At 44.4% G+C, this 17,471-nt stretch overlaps 1 protein-coding gene across 1 annotated transcript in view; it reads left to right on the top strand.

Annotated features, from left to right (window-relative positions):
* LOC128751034 (protein shisa-8) overlaps positions 1–17,471 on the top strand; it is a 72,848-nt gene that overhangs the window by 14,025 nt on the left and 41,352 nt on the right. The window lies entirely within an intron of this gene.

Consider the following 17,471-nt stretch of genomic DNA (forward strand, 5'->3'; position numbering starts at 1 on the left):
CCTGGTACTCCATCAACAGACTCCATGAACAAATGTTTGGAGGTCTTTTAAACAGCCCACCCATCTTCCATCCAGCTGTTTGTGTGAATTAAGATTCTTAAGACCTAATAAAATGATCTGGACGTCCTATATTCTGCCTGCGTGACTGAAGTTTGACACCTGACCTAAATCCTTCCCGAAGCGGCTCATGTCAAACTTAATATGGAAGTCTGTTTTCTGGGTTTGAAGGAGGATGCAGTAAAACCCGGGAAACATTTTGAGCGACCCCTAACAGGAGGACTCACACCCATTCAGTCGCTGTCTGTCGACATGACATGAGGGACTGTACTCAGAAAATAGTTTCATCTATGACTTGGGTGCTTTATTAACCGCTCAATATTGCTCAATATATTTTTGTTGTTTAGCGACAGAAAACCATTGTAGGGATTTCACTCCATCAGCTCCCGCCTCTAAAATCCTTCATGTCATGGTTCGTGCTTTTATTTTGTCACTTCCTGTGTTCCGGTTCCTTGTTTGCTCTCTCACCCCCTCCAGCTTCATGGCAGCGCAGCTGGTTCTCATTCCACCGATTGCCTGAGATTTATACACCTGGAGAAGCAGCATGTGCTGCCAGATGATCATCATCATTTTGTTCTCATGGTGTTTCCCTCTCCCTTCGTGTGTTGTCCTCTGCGCTCCGCTTCTGGTGTCGTCGCCCTCAGTTCACCTTATTGTTGTGTGTATGGCTTGTTCACTTCGAAGCCTATTCAGGAACCAGTTAACATGTGCTGGTGACTGACCACTGGCGTCATATTTAACAAGAAGCAGTACTTTTATCTTTGAGTCTAACTCAGTTGCTATTGTTGGTTTGTATTTCGTCATCATAGCTGCTTTAGAACACCAGATGTCAACGGCCCTCATCCAATGTTCTCAATCCCTCCCTCCTATTCAATCCAGACATTTGCATCACGCTGCGCTCTGCATTTCTTCAAGGAGTGCAATAAATCTCAAAAAAGCTCCGATGAGTGCTCTGCATGCGGCGCAGACACACTGTAGCAGGAAGCCAGGAAGTGTTTGACCAACATTATCTTGAAACAAAAGCTAATCTGTGGTGGGTTTGTCCTTTAATCTGCCGAATCTGTGAAATAAAACGATAAAAATAAAAACAGGGAGATAAACACTGCTTTTCCAGCCATTTCATGCTTTACAATCCGCTTGTTTTCTCCCAACTATCCTTCTCCTGTGTGACCAGAACACATGAAAGAGGCATCCAGTCAAAAGCATCTCAAGTGATAAAAGGCAAACACTGACTTCATTCAGGTCAGAATAAAGAAAGAACACATTTCTGAATTTAAGAGTCCGGTGGCATTAGGTGAGGAAGTCTCTCCCTCCACTGTCCACCAGGAGTGGAGGCAAATTTCAAGAAGAATTTTTGTTGCCAGCAACTTTTAAGTATTTTCTCCATCTTCATTTAACGCATCTAATTTAACTTAATCTCCCTCAGACTCTTGCGCTGATCTATTCCGACGGGGTCATGGCCGCGAACAGGACATAATGACTGAGCCACCACTTCGCCCACACCCAGTCAATGAACACAATCATAGACTTGGCAATACTATTGATTTCACATTCATTTGACGTGGCTTCTTTGAAATCACCCTGAACACTTGGCTGACTGGGACTAATTGTTTTGAACTTTGCTCAGGTCATTTTTTTTTGTGTGTGTGCTCAGTTTGCATGGATTTGCGTGTGTCACCGCAAAATGCTCAACAAAATGTTTAAGATAAATAGAAATTCATTTATTCAGACAGTAAAATGTTTGAGATAAGAAAAGAATGGCAGGAAAATATTGAAAATTGTTTTTTTCAGACCATTTATCATTTATTTCAGATTATAAGTGTGGATGTCCACCTCATGACCTGAACATGGTATTTGTTTACAGGTTTGAACATGGCATAACAGCGTCTCGCATCCTCTCTAAATCTCTCCGTCTCTTCCTCTGTCCCTCTTAGTGATGAGCTTCCCACCAGCTCATCTCATGGGCTCATGCTAATATCAGCAGCCATTAAGTGGATTTATGACCTTTCTTCTCTGCCAGAGCTTTAAGGCCCTCACTAAGATCCCAGTCAATGATCGTTCACCGCCACATGAACATTTGTCTAACCTGTTTTTATTGCACAGGGGCTTTGTCGGCGTCAGCAGCATGTGAGGCACTGCAGCACATTTGCTCTGCAGCCAGTGCTTCAGATGGGAGAGAGCAGCTCACCTTGGACTAGGCCCGATCATTTTTAAATGCCGTCAGTTTGGGACAGTTTTGTTAAATGGTTATATCTTACGTTACTTCCTTTTAGACCTACCACCTGAATGTTCGCCTCGCACTTAGTCATGTGACCAAACAAGATTTCAGATGTGGGCCACGAGGCACAGAACATTATAGGGCTCTGCACTTGGGTTCCAAAACAATGGCATGTTCTTGTTGCACATCTGGTCGGGATGCAAAGCCGAAACAAAGCCTCCGCAGCAAGAGTGTCTCCATAAAGCGAGCGGGAGAGGGAGGAGTTGTTTCTTTGAGGATTCTACAAGTGAGTGTGCGGATGTATGTGAGTGAATCAGAGGGCAGTTTGTCATGTCGCTGCTCCACAGCTCTGATCCGAGCTGACAGGTGAAGCTAAGCGCAGCTAAACAGCACACGTAACACAGTGGATGAGAGGGAGAGAAGGGGAGCCGGGCAGGAAGCAGCAGACAGGCCAAAGAAAGAGAGAATCAAAGAGAATAAGAGAGAGTGGGAGGAGCGGGGTGGGATGGCGGCAGAAAGTTAGAGTGAGATGCAGATTAAGAAGTCATGAAGAAGAGAGGCTCGAATGTAATCGACCAGCCTGAACGGTGGTTTAATAATAGTTGCAGCAGAGAAAAAAAATCTTTTTCAGAAACTGCAGAACAGGAATCCATATTTCATTAGCCATCATTGCGCATCTCTGAGCTCGGAGAAAAGCATCTGAGTTCTGAAACAGCAAGGTCAGTGGTGTAGTCCGACGCTGAGATCATCGACACAGAGATTCTCTGGGTAGCAACAACCTGGCGGTAGTTAAATGTAGTACCACAGCGTCATTACACAGAGGCTGAAGTTTTCATTCATTTGAACTTTTATCTGTTTATAAGTGAAATTTGAGTGAATCCTGTTGAGATGTTTTGCAGATAAGAGCTCTTTGGGTCACTGTAATCGCGCCTAAGAGATAATATAGGTCTTTTTCCATCAGTCGACATTTACACTGTAATGCTGTTTCCGCAGTAAAAACAAAGGGAGGACAAGGGAAGCCAGAAAAACAGCAAAACATTAATGGTGTTGATGCCTTTTAAGCGAAGGGTCAATGTAGTCACCATGCTGGAGCAGAAACCGTGCGGATTTGTGCTACTGGTGAGACAGTCTGGTCGTGATCAGTGAGCTCTACCCAGGTACTGAGCCGAGGGCAACAGTATAGCCAATATCTAACTAACTTGTCAATGGTTGCGACTGAGAGACCGTGAAAGGAGTGATCATCACAAATAATCCGAAGCACAGTTGGTTCTGGATGGGTTTTAATATCATTATTCAACAGTCACACAACAGAGCTGTGCTTCCAATTGAATTGATCAGCAGGAATCTGGTGATCTTAATTCTATTTCCTAAAACCAAAAACTCACTACTACGACTAGTAAACACTACGAATGAAATAACGCAATGTTGACCCCGAAGATGTCATTGTTTGGAGAGTGACTTGGCTGAGAAGTGATTCATGGTAAAAGCTGACTTTCCCCGACGCTGCAACTTTGACATGAAAGTCAGGAGCTTCAACAAACAAAGAAGAGTCATGTCCGACAGGATTGTACATTAGATTAACCCAGGTTGGATTGACTGCGAAGTGACCCACCAATTGGACAACAAAAGTGTCGAGATCAGCGCTTGTGTTTTTGGTAATTCCATGACAAATGTGTGAGGAGTTGGCGGCAAGTGTTGCTCTTCCATTAGTGTATTATACTGTGACGTCCTGGTGTCCTTGCTCTAGAGGTGTGTGTGTGTTTGTCAGTGTGTGTCTGACAAACTGCATATTGCGGTTAGCATTGACGTCTCTACATGGCTGGACGTGCAGCCAGTGAGAGTGTGTCATGAGCCAAACGCAGGTTGACTGCAGGGTGACACTTTGGTCGTGAAGCTTTTTGGAGCGACGCAGCGCTCGGTTACGTCGTGTTGCATCAAACACGTCGTGTCTCTTTGAGTTTCCGCAGAACAAGCGGCTCAGACCAGGTTTATTTTCAGATTGAAAAACAAAAAGGGGATTATCTTTTTCTGGCCTCATTTGCTGCGGAAGACAAATCCATTCAGGTGTTTTCATTTAGCGCAGATTGATGCCATGAGTCAGCTCCCTTTGTCTGACTCAAGTGACAGAACAGCCATATGTCCAAGACAGAAGTCGAAGTGTTGCACCCTGTAGCTGCAACCTCGTCACTCCAAAGTGTTCTTGGCTCTGATTTCATGGAGATTCCAAATGTTATCTCAAAAATAAACAAAAATCTGGACGTGCATTACTCCACATCAGTCCGAAAAACGCCCTGTGAGACTAACAATAATCCAACAGAGTGGGACTTTCAGTTGGAATCTTTTAGTGTCCACTTTCCTTTGACAACGTTTGGCGTTGTTCTCCCGGAGTGGTGATACGTTTTGGCAGTCGATGACACTCAACATTTTTTCACAGATTGTTACAGCCAAAAACACGCGACTAATTCACCATTTTCCCTGCAATTGTTTGGGATCTTTGTCAATGTGTATACTTTGTTTACCTGCCGACTATCTCCAACTTGGCGACTACCAGTTTTGATGGCACAGCATATTATTTTAGGAATATTTATGCCAACTCAGGCAGTTCTTAGGTATTATGATGACTTCCTGTGGATGTTGGAGATGGCTGGAGTTTGGAAAAAGGTTGGAGATATCAACAAGTGATTTCAGAAAAAGATTTTTTTGGGCCCGTCAGAACTCTAAAACTTTGGTCGGACTTCGAATTGGGAAACCCAGGTTAAACATGACTAAACCACTTTTTATGATGTGGTTATTTGTAAGTAATAGTATTTACAGTGTTTAGAATAGAAAATAGGCAGATTGAAAAGCAAAAAGAAGAAATAATAATTATGTCACATACCAAGACATTCATCACTTCCAAATATAAAATAAGATATAATAAAATAATGTGTTAAGCATATTCTGTCATCTTCTGACGCCTCACAAGACTCACCATAGATCATGTAAAAATGGAATTGCCCACCCGTGGTTTAGGCAGACCTTACAGTCAACCTAAGTCAGCCCTTTCCAGGGTGTCCCTCATCTGTCACGGGCTTTTTTGACTTCATAATGAACGACAGATGTATTTACTTTTAGGTTTCAACAATAGTATTATTTTCCGTCGAAGAGTCTGTTCTGGTCAGCACATGAAATGATCTTGCTGTGATATTTTTTGAGTCGCTCTCCAGCACGATGTGCGGCCTTGAATGTCTAATCAAGCTGACTTCATGTCCATTGATGGTTTACATTTGCTGACCAGCTGCATCTACTCAGCCACAAACAGCGGGCATCTGGGACTCGCATCCTGACACACACACACACGCACACACGGACCCGCATCCAAATCGAGCAGATCTGAACCTTTGCCAATCAGCCGTCCATCCCCTGATGTCTGCATCTACGCGTGTGCGCATATGTCATCTTCCTGAGAGAACAAAGAGCGCCCCTGGGTGACCATCAGCGCGGCCGTGTCATTGCCATGTGTCCGGGCCTCGGGTCGGAATCCAAGGTCGTGGAGTTCCACGGTTCGCGCGCGGCTGAGGGCAGAGCTGGCGCGTCGGTGTGGAGCGAAGATGGAGTGCTGAGCCATCGTAATAAATCAGGGCTGATCTTACGGCGGCATGTTTTCAAAGGCAGGTTGAGTCATAGCGCAGACTGTGGACTAATCAATACCAGACCTATGGAAGCCATTATATCACGGAGCAACATCTCAGCCAAGGCTGTCTGCTGAGGGTAAAATCCTCTTTTGTGCGCATGCAGACATGTTAAATTTGCCTCCAAATAGCCTTCAGTAAATGGCTCACACAAACATCATGTCATAATTCTGGATGATGGACCCAAGTGCAGGAAGCGTTGGTCGGCAGAAGGCACGGGAGACAAGGTTAAATTATGAAGATTTATTCGTTGGAACGAACAAATAAATACAGACAGACAAATAACTAGAAACTAAGGACAACAGGAACCAAAACGCGGACCGGGAACAACACACAGGGAACAGGGTGAATCTGGAAAACAATAGAGGCGGATTAGAATCAACGACCTACTATATAAATGGGAGAACAGAAAACACACACACACGGAGTTAAGCTCAACGTGGTGGTGGCACTAAACTGAAAGCACTCGGTGGCGGCGGCTAATCACACTAACGGAACTATAACTAAAAAGTGAGGCTTAGATAAACAGCTCACACACGGACTGAATTGAGAGAAGGGAAGTAAACACAGGAGTAGCAAGGAAGAACAAAAGGCGGCGACAGAATAGGAATTCAGCACGGAGGAAAAACCTGGAAAAGGTCAGGAAGTAAAGTGAACACACGGGAGTCTTGAAAGAGTTTTACTTTGACGAAGCAAGAAGCAACAATCTGGCAAACAGGACTGACGTCGACAGGTTTAAATCCATGAGACTGATGAGGAGATTAATGCCAGCTGTATTGCCAGTGAAGCAGGAGACAAAGCAGGGACAGGAAACTAAGGCAACCGGAGGTAACAAAATAAAAGCAGGAGAGAAAAATGTAAAAAGGAACAGACAATAAAGTGTAAACATGACACATCATGGTGAATCACCACTGCTCCCACTGTGGAAATGTGAATGGAGTCACTCTAACAGTAGGTCATTGATTAGACAGCAGGAGGTGGGTTGTGGCAAACTCACTCTGATCCACAGATCACATTTAAAAGTCTGGCTTTTATTTATTTTTTTGCTAACAAAACACTAAAAAAAACAAGTGCACCAGCAGGATGCTACGAGCCTTTATTCCGCCTTAGACACTTTCATCACGATTGTCAGACAACTGTCAGAGACATGATTTAAGGCAGTTAGCTAAATAGCAAATGTTAACTCAACATAGTAGAATAAATTACGTCCAGTACTCTCACTTGTGGGAACTAATGGCTGAAAAACTGTGAAGTTAGCATCATCACAGTGGAGTGTTTCTGTCATGGCTGTCTGAGGTTGGACCCAGGTGCAATGTCTGCTGGACGACAGAAGGTTATTAACAATTTAATAGACAAAAGACAAGATATACACAGACGAACAAGAACGAAGAACGGAAGACGTCAGAACACGGACCGGGAATAACACGTAAGGGCAGGGGAAAAAACCTGAAACAATTGAGAGGCGATAATCAAGCCAATAACCGGGGAGAGCTCAAACGCACTCGGAAGTTACTCGCGAGGCCAATAAACATAAAGCGCTCGATGATGAAAAACACACACGCACACAAGGAATTAACTATATAGATTAGAAAACAAAGAGTGAGATCTACAAAATACTCACACGCGGAAATCAACCTGGAAATGAAACAGAAACAAAGTGAGAACAAGAACAAGGGAGGCGACTGAAACAGAAATCAAGCGCGCACAGAATTTAGAATCATCTAGGGAGCTTAGCGAGAGAGAAGTCGTGGGAGAATTTACCATTAGGAACGCAAAGAAACCATCTGGCGACACAAGCTGCTGTCAAGGGGTTGATATCCGTGGAAAGTGTGATGAGCAAATGCACGCCAGCTGTGTCACTTGGAAAGCTAGAGAGAGAACAGGAAACGGAAACAAAGAGCGCGGACATGACAATAACAATACAGACATGTGAAACACAGACATGACGGTTTTAATAAGGTAAGGGAGCAAACACACACGCTGCTTCCACCCTTGATCATGCTGACAGTTACATGTATGCTTCATAGAGCATTTAACTGGGTTAGTTACCATAGGAAGCGCATCGCTCTCCTGTAGTGGAACAAGGGTGTTAACATCTTTATTACAAAACTAATGTTTCCACAGCTGTCATGTAAACATGGCCGCTCATGCTCCCTATAACCGCCAAGTGTGGCGATCGAGTAATTTCCTCCTTCATCTGAGTATTTTCAATCCATTGTTTTAGATATATGATGTAATTTCTTTCAAAACATTTTGTCCTGAGCAACATCTGGTTTCCCCCAGTGGGACCTCCAGCCATCCCTAATTAGGTCACTCCCTGGGTCCTCAGCTGGAGACCATGGATTTTTCTTGTGCCCTCTTTTATAGGGGACATTTGCAAAAAAGTTGTCATCCCCCTCAACCTCTGCAGCTGGCTTTTGTGGCTTCATGATCTCATTGTGTTGCTCCACCGCAGCCTTCTCTGATGGGGTCTTCCTCGGAGCTCAGTGTGTTCAATAAGAAAAGAGCCATGACTGTCTTCTCTCTAAAGGCTTCCTCAATAGACGACAATGGATGTATAATAAAGCAGATCAATGAGTGTAATGATGGATGAAGATGAGCACCTGTAGATCATCAATAACTCTTCAAGCTGCGATCGATTTGCACAGGTGCGTGTGTGTGGGTGTGCTTATGTGGGGGGTTATCGGTGCGTCGAATGATGCATGTGTGAGAGTGCGTCCCTGCAGGAGAGGGAATCTTCGTGGGTGTGCGTTTGGCTACTTCTAAAAAAAAAAAAAGCAACAGCCCAAAAATAATGAGGGAGGCGGTGACTCAGAGGCTGACATATGGTGTTTTCTGTGACATCATCATTAGCAACAACGCTGGGATGCAGCCAGATACTGCTTCACATGGCTGCGAGCAAACTCAGGCAGAGTCAGGTTTAAAACGCCGAGGTGTTAGCAACAAGTTCTGGTGATATTTTAAGCAGAAGAATTTGCCTCATTCACTCTGCAACACAAAATGAGCAACACATTTTGAAGACGTGCTGCTGAGATGGAACCAGGGACATCTGACACGCCCCTCAAATGACCTGTAGTTATTTGTATCTCCCCTGCACTAAAAACAGAGATGTAAAAGGGTTTTAAAAGTGGAGGTATTTGACAGATGGCAGGATGTGGTGGAGGGAGCGTGACAGGCAATTTGTCAGGGTTGTTAGAGCAACTGGATGCCTGGAGCAGGGTGCTGAAGGAAGACCATCACATTTATCTCGCTATAATTCTGTTCCCACAGATTTAAATGGCCAACCAAGTCGGTCAGCATGACCGATGTCACTGGCCACACAAGTCGCCTGTGCTTCCGGCTTTTGCCAGGCACTGGGGCGCAGTTTTCATGCAAGGAAAACGAGTGGTGGAGGGCACACTACAAGTGCATTGCAACCTGCACTCACTTGCTCGCCGGTTCATTGAACAATTGCAAAACCGGTCACGTAATTTTCAGCTCTGTGCGAGCGAGAGAACCAGTAGCGCCAACGGCTGCTGTTACCACTGAAAATTCCTTTTCATTAAAACCATTCTTTACATCCGTTTTACCTGGCACCAAAGTCGCACAACTCCAGATATGTTGTGCGACTTTATTTGGCTTTCATGGGATGTAACTGAGGCCTGACGGAAGTTCAAATTAATGGACCTTCTTGGTGGAAAAACAAATTGCTCAGTCCGCTCCCGCGCAGGTTGTTATCCGTGAGAGAAAGTGCCACGCTGGTGAGCATCTGCACTGCAGCAGATATAAATAATGAGCTGTAGCTTCTGCTTATTGTCGATTAAAGCGAAGCAATTTGCTCTGATGATTTTACACACACGCGCGGATCATGCGCTTAATGCTTTGCTAACCATGACGTTTCATTTCAAATTAGCCGCAACGCTGCAGTGGAAAGCGTGTTATTGATACAGCCGTTTATTAAAGTTGGACATTCCCCACTGCTTATCAGCAGGTATCCTACTGTTGCGAGCTAGCTTGTGAGGTGAGCGAAAAAAACACGTTTTTAATTCTTAATAATATTTCATCTTGTCCAGTTGAGCAGTGGATTTGACATGCAAACTCATGGCCGGGTGACATACAGTATTTGGGTTAGTGGAAATGCTTTAAAAAAGTGTCCAAAGTAAACACAAAAATACAGCAGAGTCTTGACAGCAACACTGGAATGAACAGCAGACGGATGTATATCTTCTGCACTGAACTATGTATACAACAGTTTCTGTAGAAAACTATGCTAGACACTCATCCTGATTATGCGATGCGGACATCATTTTTCTTTAAGAATTCAACATCATGAGTGTGAATCAGAACAAGCCTTCACTTTTGTGGTCTATAAATACTCTCCTTGAGGAGGTCTCCGCACAAACACGAGTCCCACCCACGAGCACAAGCGACTACAGGCATGGTAGCATTGAGCCATGCCAGGGGACATTATTTGGCAGCTGTCACCTCTAATAGGCATAAACCAGGGTGGGAGATGGATCCAGGCTGTGCACCAGACCTGTGAGAAAGCAGGATGTGGCAGCCTGACTGTGTTATCTCTGCGACTGAGCAGTGGTTGCATCTATACGTCCAAGAGCTTGTTACTCACATTGTATCTTGGCCTGCTGAACACCTTTCATTACTAAGGGGTTTGAGAATAATCCTTTCATTTACATATTCAGATTGTAAAAGCGCCAGCCGTCTTAACCACATTCTCAACTTGATGTTGAGACCTTCCTGCGCCAGCACAGTGGGTGACATTTGATAATTCGATTAGAAATGCCCAATGTGGTCTTAAGGTCAGCTGATTTTTATTTGTATTGTTTTTAAATTTCGCTCTCCGTCCACTGAGATCCGTGTGAGTTGCATGGTCTGCACGGCGAGGCCTCTCTAAATTACCACCCGGGAGAATTAAAGGGCAAGTCACTGCAAGGCTTCCATCACCTTCTTCCAGGCAACAATGTCGGTACCATTAGCTTGGTGTATGTGTGTGTGTGTGTGTGTGTGTGTGTGTGTGTGTGTGTGTGTGTGTGTGTGTGTGTGTGCGGCGAAATGGTCCATGTTGTGTAGGTTGGCTGTAGGAGGCGATGCTCAATTATACGGAATCACAGTTTGAAAGCGGGATGGTTGTATCTGCATCTCCATGCTCCGTTCCACACAAGGTCACAGGCCCGCACTATCATCCGTGGGGGAGCTGTGTAATATACGCTAACCCACTGTGACAGTGAGGAGTGATTCAGAGACAAGACGTTGTGTTTTTAGACCCCTGGGAGTTGGTGTGTTTGTGCATCTGTGTGAAGTCCAACGCTGTACGTCTTATTTAATGAACATAGGGTGCTTTTCCAGTTTTATTTTTAGCATCCAACACAATTCGGAAACAGTAATGCAGTTACGATACAACCTTGTGCAGCGATAGGGGAGGAAATGATGCAGTGCTTAACCGTGTTTTCCAAATATCTTTTGGCGTTTCATTGCTTCCTTTATCTTTCTGGATATTCCTTCATCTCACACCATCGTTTCCTTGTCTTCAGCTCCATCTTTCTTGGTACAACACTATGTCTCCTCTCCACGTGTCAAATTCATTCCCCAAGGACAACCTCAGTATTTGCATCTCTCTGACTGTCTCTGAACATCATGTCTGCTGTCCTACACTCATGTCCCCCTCCACGTCTGCACTCTTTCCTTCAGGTCCCCAGAAACTTGAATTTATCCGGTTTGAGCGTGTGCACTCTCCATTTTGCATTCCTCCCCCCTTACACCTTCTGCCTGGCCATCATTCACCCCCTCCTCCTCACTTCAAATCTCTATATCATCCGCAAACATCATTTCTGACCCAACTCAAGACAAGGTCCTTCACGCAAGGAGACCAGGCTGACTGGTGAGTGCGCGTTTAAATCTGCTCACTTCATCACTTCATGCCTGGATCTTAAACCGAGAAATATCAATTCTATAGCGTAAGCATGGAAACACTTTTCCTTCTCATCAAGGGCAGAATGTTTTGGCTTAAATTAAATCGGTGGTGAGCTGTGCAGCCGTAATTAATCATGCTTCAGTCTAATAAGCTTTCAGAGTTTTACGGTCACGTCATAACAACAAAACGATCGGAGGTTATGTAAGCTTACAAAGCTGGTGTTTAGTCGAGCTGTAAAAGTGGCACGGTGATGGAGACATGCTCAAGGACACATTTGCACTCAATATGAGCTGATTTACATTACAAAGCCGTTCACAGTCGGCAGGAAGCGAAGCACGCGCCATCGCAACACGACATGTTGGTTGGGCTGGAGTTCTGAAGGCACGTCTTGGCTTTCCAGAGACTGCAAACAATCCCAAAGTGGGAATGAAATGGAATCATTTGGAAGCAAATGGGGGTCAAGTCGGGGTTCAGCGCTGGTCCTCTAGATGCGTATTGAACACACTACGGTAGAAACTTCAATATTTCAGCTCATGACTGGGTGGAAATAGTGATGCAAAGAGGACGAAAAATAGGTGCAAGAGCAGGATGGCCGATGGAGTGGACAGTACCTGAGCGTCATTCTAGCAACAGCCATCAGTAAGCCATTCTAACCCATCGACATTTATAACCTGTTCCATCCTGAATTACTGGAATCAATAGCACAGCATGTTATTGATTTATTTGCAGTAGGAGTCAAGAATTCATGCATTGATCATAGAGAGAATGTCATTCAATGTTGCGGTGATGAAAGTTTCATTTTGTCACAAAAGAGAATTAATGTACAGGAAATATGACCCAGACTGAAACCGCTATCAAACTCATGCTGAGCATGTTTTAGAGGCAACGTCCCCACGAAATTATCGACCTACAAATGGGACTGTTAATTTAGATATGGAGGACATGAGGTCAAGTCATCCTCTTCTGTCTGTGTGGAAAACATTGACTCCGTTGGAGAGCAAATCGAGAGGGCTAAACAAAGATCAAACACCCTCGTACTGAAAGGGCACCAACGCTGTTGCGCCCAGATGAGAAACAGGCAAGAGCTTCATAAGAGAAATTTGAGCATGTGGGACGAAGCATTCGGCACTTTTCAGCAAACAAAGGTGACCAGGGTCAAGACTCGGTCAAATATTTGAGGTCAAGCTCTTCAAGGATGAGGAGGGGATTTTGTTGGATGACCTTTTGCGAAGGTGTTGTCTTTGTGCTCCTCAAAGAATCACAACCCAAAGAACCTTGAAGTGTTGGTTTCAGCTGAAATTCCAGCAGGTTCTCCAAGGCCAGGGACATGATGCAGATCTCATCCTCATCCAGAACACTCAGTCTTACAAGGTGGCCAATAGCCAAAAAGTGCAGCATGTTGACCAGCCACCTTTCACCAGCTGCAAATCATTTCAAGTGCCCTTTATCTGTTATTACTTTAATAAGAGAATTAACATCCAAAGCAGTGGATAATCAACATTTCCCACCACAGCTGTCGCATCAATTGCCACGTTTCACCCCTGAGAAGGTTCACGCTGAGCGAGTAGCAGCATGGCATTTGGCGGCTAATCGTTTTTTGCTAAAAATGTCTGATTTCTAATGGTGTCGCGCAGAAGAAGCCCAGAATACTGGCTGACTTGACTCCATTTGAGGCAATTACCGCGCATATTTAAGTGGAAAATACTGTCACACTTGGTCGCTGCGCTCGGAAGAGAATTTCATTTGTCACGGTTATCGGTTCAAACAGCCCCTCCGCTTTAAAGTGCACAACATTTTGGTGTATTTATACCACATAAGCAGAGACGTCCCGAACGGAAGGCCTTCTGTTTTCATTCCTTATTAACAGAAATACATTTCTGTGCCTTCACCTTCACCTTCTTCTGCCGCTTATCTGGGGTCGGGTCGCGGAGGCAGCATTCGGAGGAAGGAAGCCCAAACTTCCCGATCCGCACAAACCTCCTCCAGCTCTTCCCGGGGTATCCCGAGGCGTTCCCAGGCCAGACCGGAGACATCATCTCTCCAGCGAGTCCTGGGTCTTCCCCGGGGTCTCCTCCCGGTAGAACACCTCCCCAGGGAGGCGTCCAGGGGGCATCCGGATCAGATGCCCGAGCCACCTCAGCTGGTTCCTCTCTATGTGGAGGAGCAGCGGCTCCACCCCGAGCTCCTCCCGGATGACTGAACTCTCTGTGCCTCAAAACCATATTTTTACATCTTGTACTTTGGGTATTTCTTGTAAGAAACATTGAGGCAGAGACAACGTGTGAAATGCTCTTCATCTACTGAATCACAGATTTATACAGACAACATTTTCTACCTGAAGTTATCTGAAAAAGGTGTCACAGAAAAGGATTCCTGTTCCTTAGTCTCCCAGCTGGACTTCTATGTCGGCAAAGGCTTCAAAGGAATCAGACCAGGTTTGATCTTTAAGGCTTCTCTTGTGGAGAAGAACCGTCTCTGTCAGTCAGGTTGGCTAATGAGGCCACAAAAGTGAAGTTTGGAGTTGTGCTAAATTCTTTTCAAACTTTAAACCCAGTGTGAGACGAACCTCTGTCCATCAAGGACACTCAGGTCGTCTTGCTCTGCGTGGTAAATGATATCGATGGAAGTGAGACTGACCTTGTCTCACGGCATCGTGTTCAGAGGCAGAGTTTTACAACCGCCGTTAAGTGAGCTGTTAAAAATCCGCTAAGCTTGCAACTTGATATTTGACATAAAAAGATAGAAGTGCTTTAAACCAACTCAGATATGAGTCTCTCTCATCCAGCCAGGTCTGCACATGAATGGAACAGAAAATTAAATAGGGAGTAGATCCGCTCGGGAAAGGCAATAAATAACATGAGGAATCAGATGACATGAAAACTTTCTCAGTTTTTGGTGGATGAAGTACAGTTGTGCTTCTGAATAAAACTTAGGCTGCACCCACAAAAACTAAAAATTGTCACTGTTGAAAACTACATGCCTACATGGGCAACTAGAGAGCTCAGACTTCCGCCAAGAAGCTTCTTCACATCCAGACTGAGCTTATTTCACCATGACTGCTGCCCAAAGTACATTTATTTTATCTATGTATTCAGATACATTTTAGTCATTTGAAATGTCATTGATAGTGAAATTAAAAATTTAACTTTTTTAACTTGTTGTCAGTTGCATTTCAATGGGAACGGACTTCATTTGGAACAGCTGAGTTGATCGAAATTTAACACAGCTTTTGGTTAGTTCTATGAGGACATCATCAGATTGTAAACCTGGCTCAAAGATTTCCTGGCTAACAGACACATCAAGGAGCCCACTGCTCTGACAGAGACAGTTCAGATGATAGTTTCATCTCTTTCACTCTAACATAAATATACTGGAGGTAGATCTTGGCCAAGGAGAAGCTTCACACCATTGGAGGAGCTTCCAACTGTTAATGGTGTACTTAGGTTGCAGTGAAGTTCTGTGACTTTCCCCTCAAAAACTGAACAGATGTATAAAAAAAAAAGCCAAAATTGAGTGAATTCCTGAAGAAAATTTATTATGAAGATCTCAGGACGTCAGATTTTATTCTAATTTCACCAGAGAAAGTGTGAGTTGAAAGGCTCAGCATATATCAAACAGTGGCGTAGCTTGTCTGACACATATCTCGGGGGCGAGAAGGAAAAGTTTGAGAATACTTCAGGGGGTGAAATAGATCTAGGCGGGCAATAAAAAAGGGCCCAAAGGAAGCCACCCGCCTGTCACAGAGACCTAGTGTTGACAGATCTGAGGACGGAAAAAGAAGGCGAAGGCTGTAGGAAAGAAAAAAGCCAGAGAGGAGGCAGTGAGGGGAAAATCTTGTTGTAAAAGTTTCATGGCAGAAACAAAGAAGATGTAGAGGAAGAGGAGGCTGATGAAGTCTGATATGGTTGAGATGACAAGACAGGCTGCAGAGAGAATGTTTTCAGAGGTCGAGGATGGAGAGAACAACAGGCTTCTGGAGGGGACGGAAACAAGCGCGTGGGCTGGTGAGAAAGTGAGACTCACTGTATGAGAGTGAAGACAAATGGAGAGGAAATGCTGTTTGGACAAGAGAGGAAACAAGGTTGTGCTGCTTTTTTCGGTTACTCTAACTTTAAAACTGCACATGTAAACTGAGATTAACGCAGACATACTAAGTGGGTCACTGAAGAAAAACAAGCGTAAACTAAAACCTAATAATGCAGGTGTATTCTAGAGGTTGGATCTTGCACCTCGAGTTTCTCTCGTCCCCACCAAAAGTGTGTTTCGACTGAGACCATTAATAGACGTGCGTGTCAGGGAGAATGTACTTTTCAAAAGAATTTTATTACCTCCCTTTCCCTGTGGAAATTACAGCAGTGCAGCAATTTGCTTTTTTGCAAATGTCAAACCTCAAACTTGCATTTTAATAGAAGTCCTGTCACTGAATTTGGACACATTTAATGTTTTTGTCAAGTTGCCTAATGCAGAGTCTTTCACGGGTTTTCACTCTTGGGGGTTTGTCAGACGTCAGTTGACTGCACCAATGCGAGCGGGTTCTGACTTGAGAGAGAACATCAAGGTCTCACACTATGGATCTATCTTCACTTTCCTCCGAAGTGATGTTTGCTTTGGTGCAGCACAGGCTGTGTCACTAAAGAAGCACCCAACGTCAGGTGTGGTTTAAAAAACATGAATCCCAAAAGAGGAGTGAGAGTTAAGAAAGAGTTAAGAGGAGGTGACATAAAAGGAGGTTCAACCATGTCAATAACCAAGAAAACAATATTTAGGCTTATTTTTATTCACTCAATATTGTCCTTCCACCGTATTTCTATTCTACAGTTACCCTGACTGAATGGTACCGTATTCAGTGTGAATAAAACTTACACTGTCAGAGTGGTCGCCACAGCTCCCATGGACCTACTACTACACACCCGGTGAAACATTACAAATTGAGATGAAAACTAGCCCTGAGAATTCGTCCTCATATACATCACCCCTGAAATGCACCGCTATATATTTGTTTGATTTACTGTTGCAGCACGGTACAAAGGTGGAGGTTGAAGTGTTGAAGGATACACAGTCTCTTGGTGCGCCGTTTTGCTAGTTTTGCTGCTACAGTACTTGCTTTTCAAGCTTGAAAAAAGAAACTTGTGGCTCGCCCTGTCGACTCCACTGACTTTGTGGGCGGGTTCAGACCCCACGGTAGAACGTGGCATTTTAATTGAAGTTAAATCCCCGGTGCTAATGCTTTATACAGTCAGTGCAGCGATATGTCAAAAAGAGACTAATTTAAAGCAGAAAAAAAAGCAAAGCGCTTCATTTTCGATCCTCGTCCTGAGTTCAAGCCTGGATCATGACACAACCACTCTAAAAACGTCATTCTAAACAAGCAAGCTTGTTTTTGCCAGCAACTTATTCGGCTCTGCCAGCGCTTCGACAGTGCCAGGAGGGTAAATACAGCGAGCTGTGGAAAATTCAAGGCAGCGGAATGATCGCTAAAAAGGTTCCTCTGGTGCGGATTGCTGCGAGATTTGTCAACAGCAAAAAAGCTTTTCAGTGTTGACTTACTGTGCTCTGCAACAGTCCAGATCTGAACCAACATTGACAGATGACTCCAGCTGCAGATAAAGAAACTTGA

Source organism: Synchiropus splendidus, chromosome 19, assembly GCF_027744825.2.
Source record: "Synchiropus splendidus isolate RoL2022-P1 chromosome 19, RoL_Sspl_1.0, whole genome shotgun sequence".
Lineage (NCBI taxonomy): Eukaryota > Metazoa > Chordata > Actinopteri > Syngnathiformes > Callionymidae > Synchiropus > Synchiropus splendidus.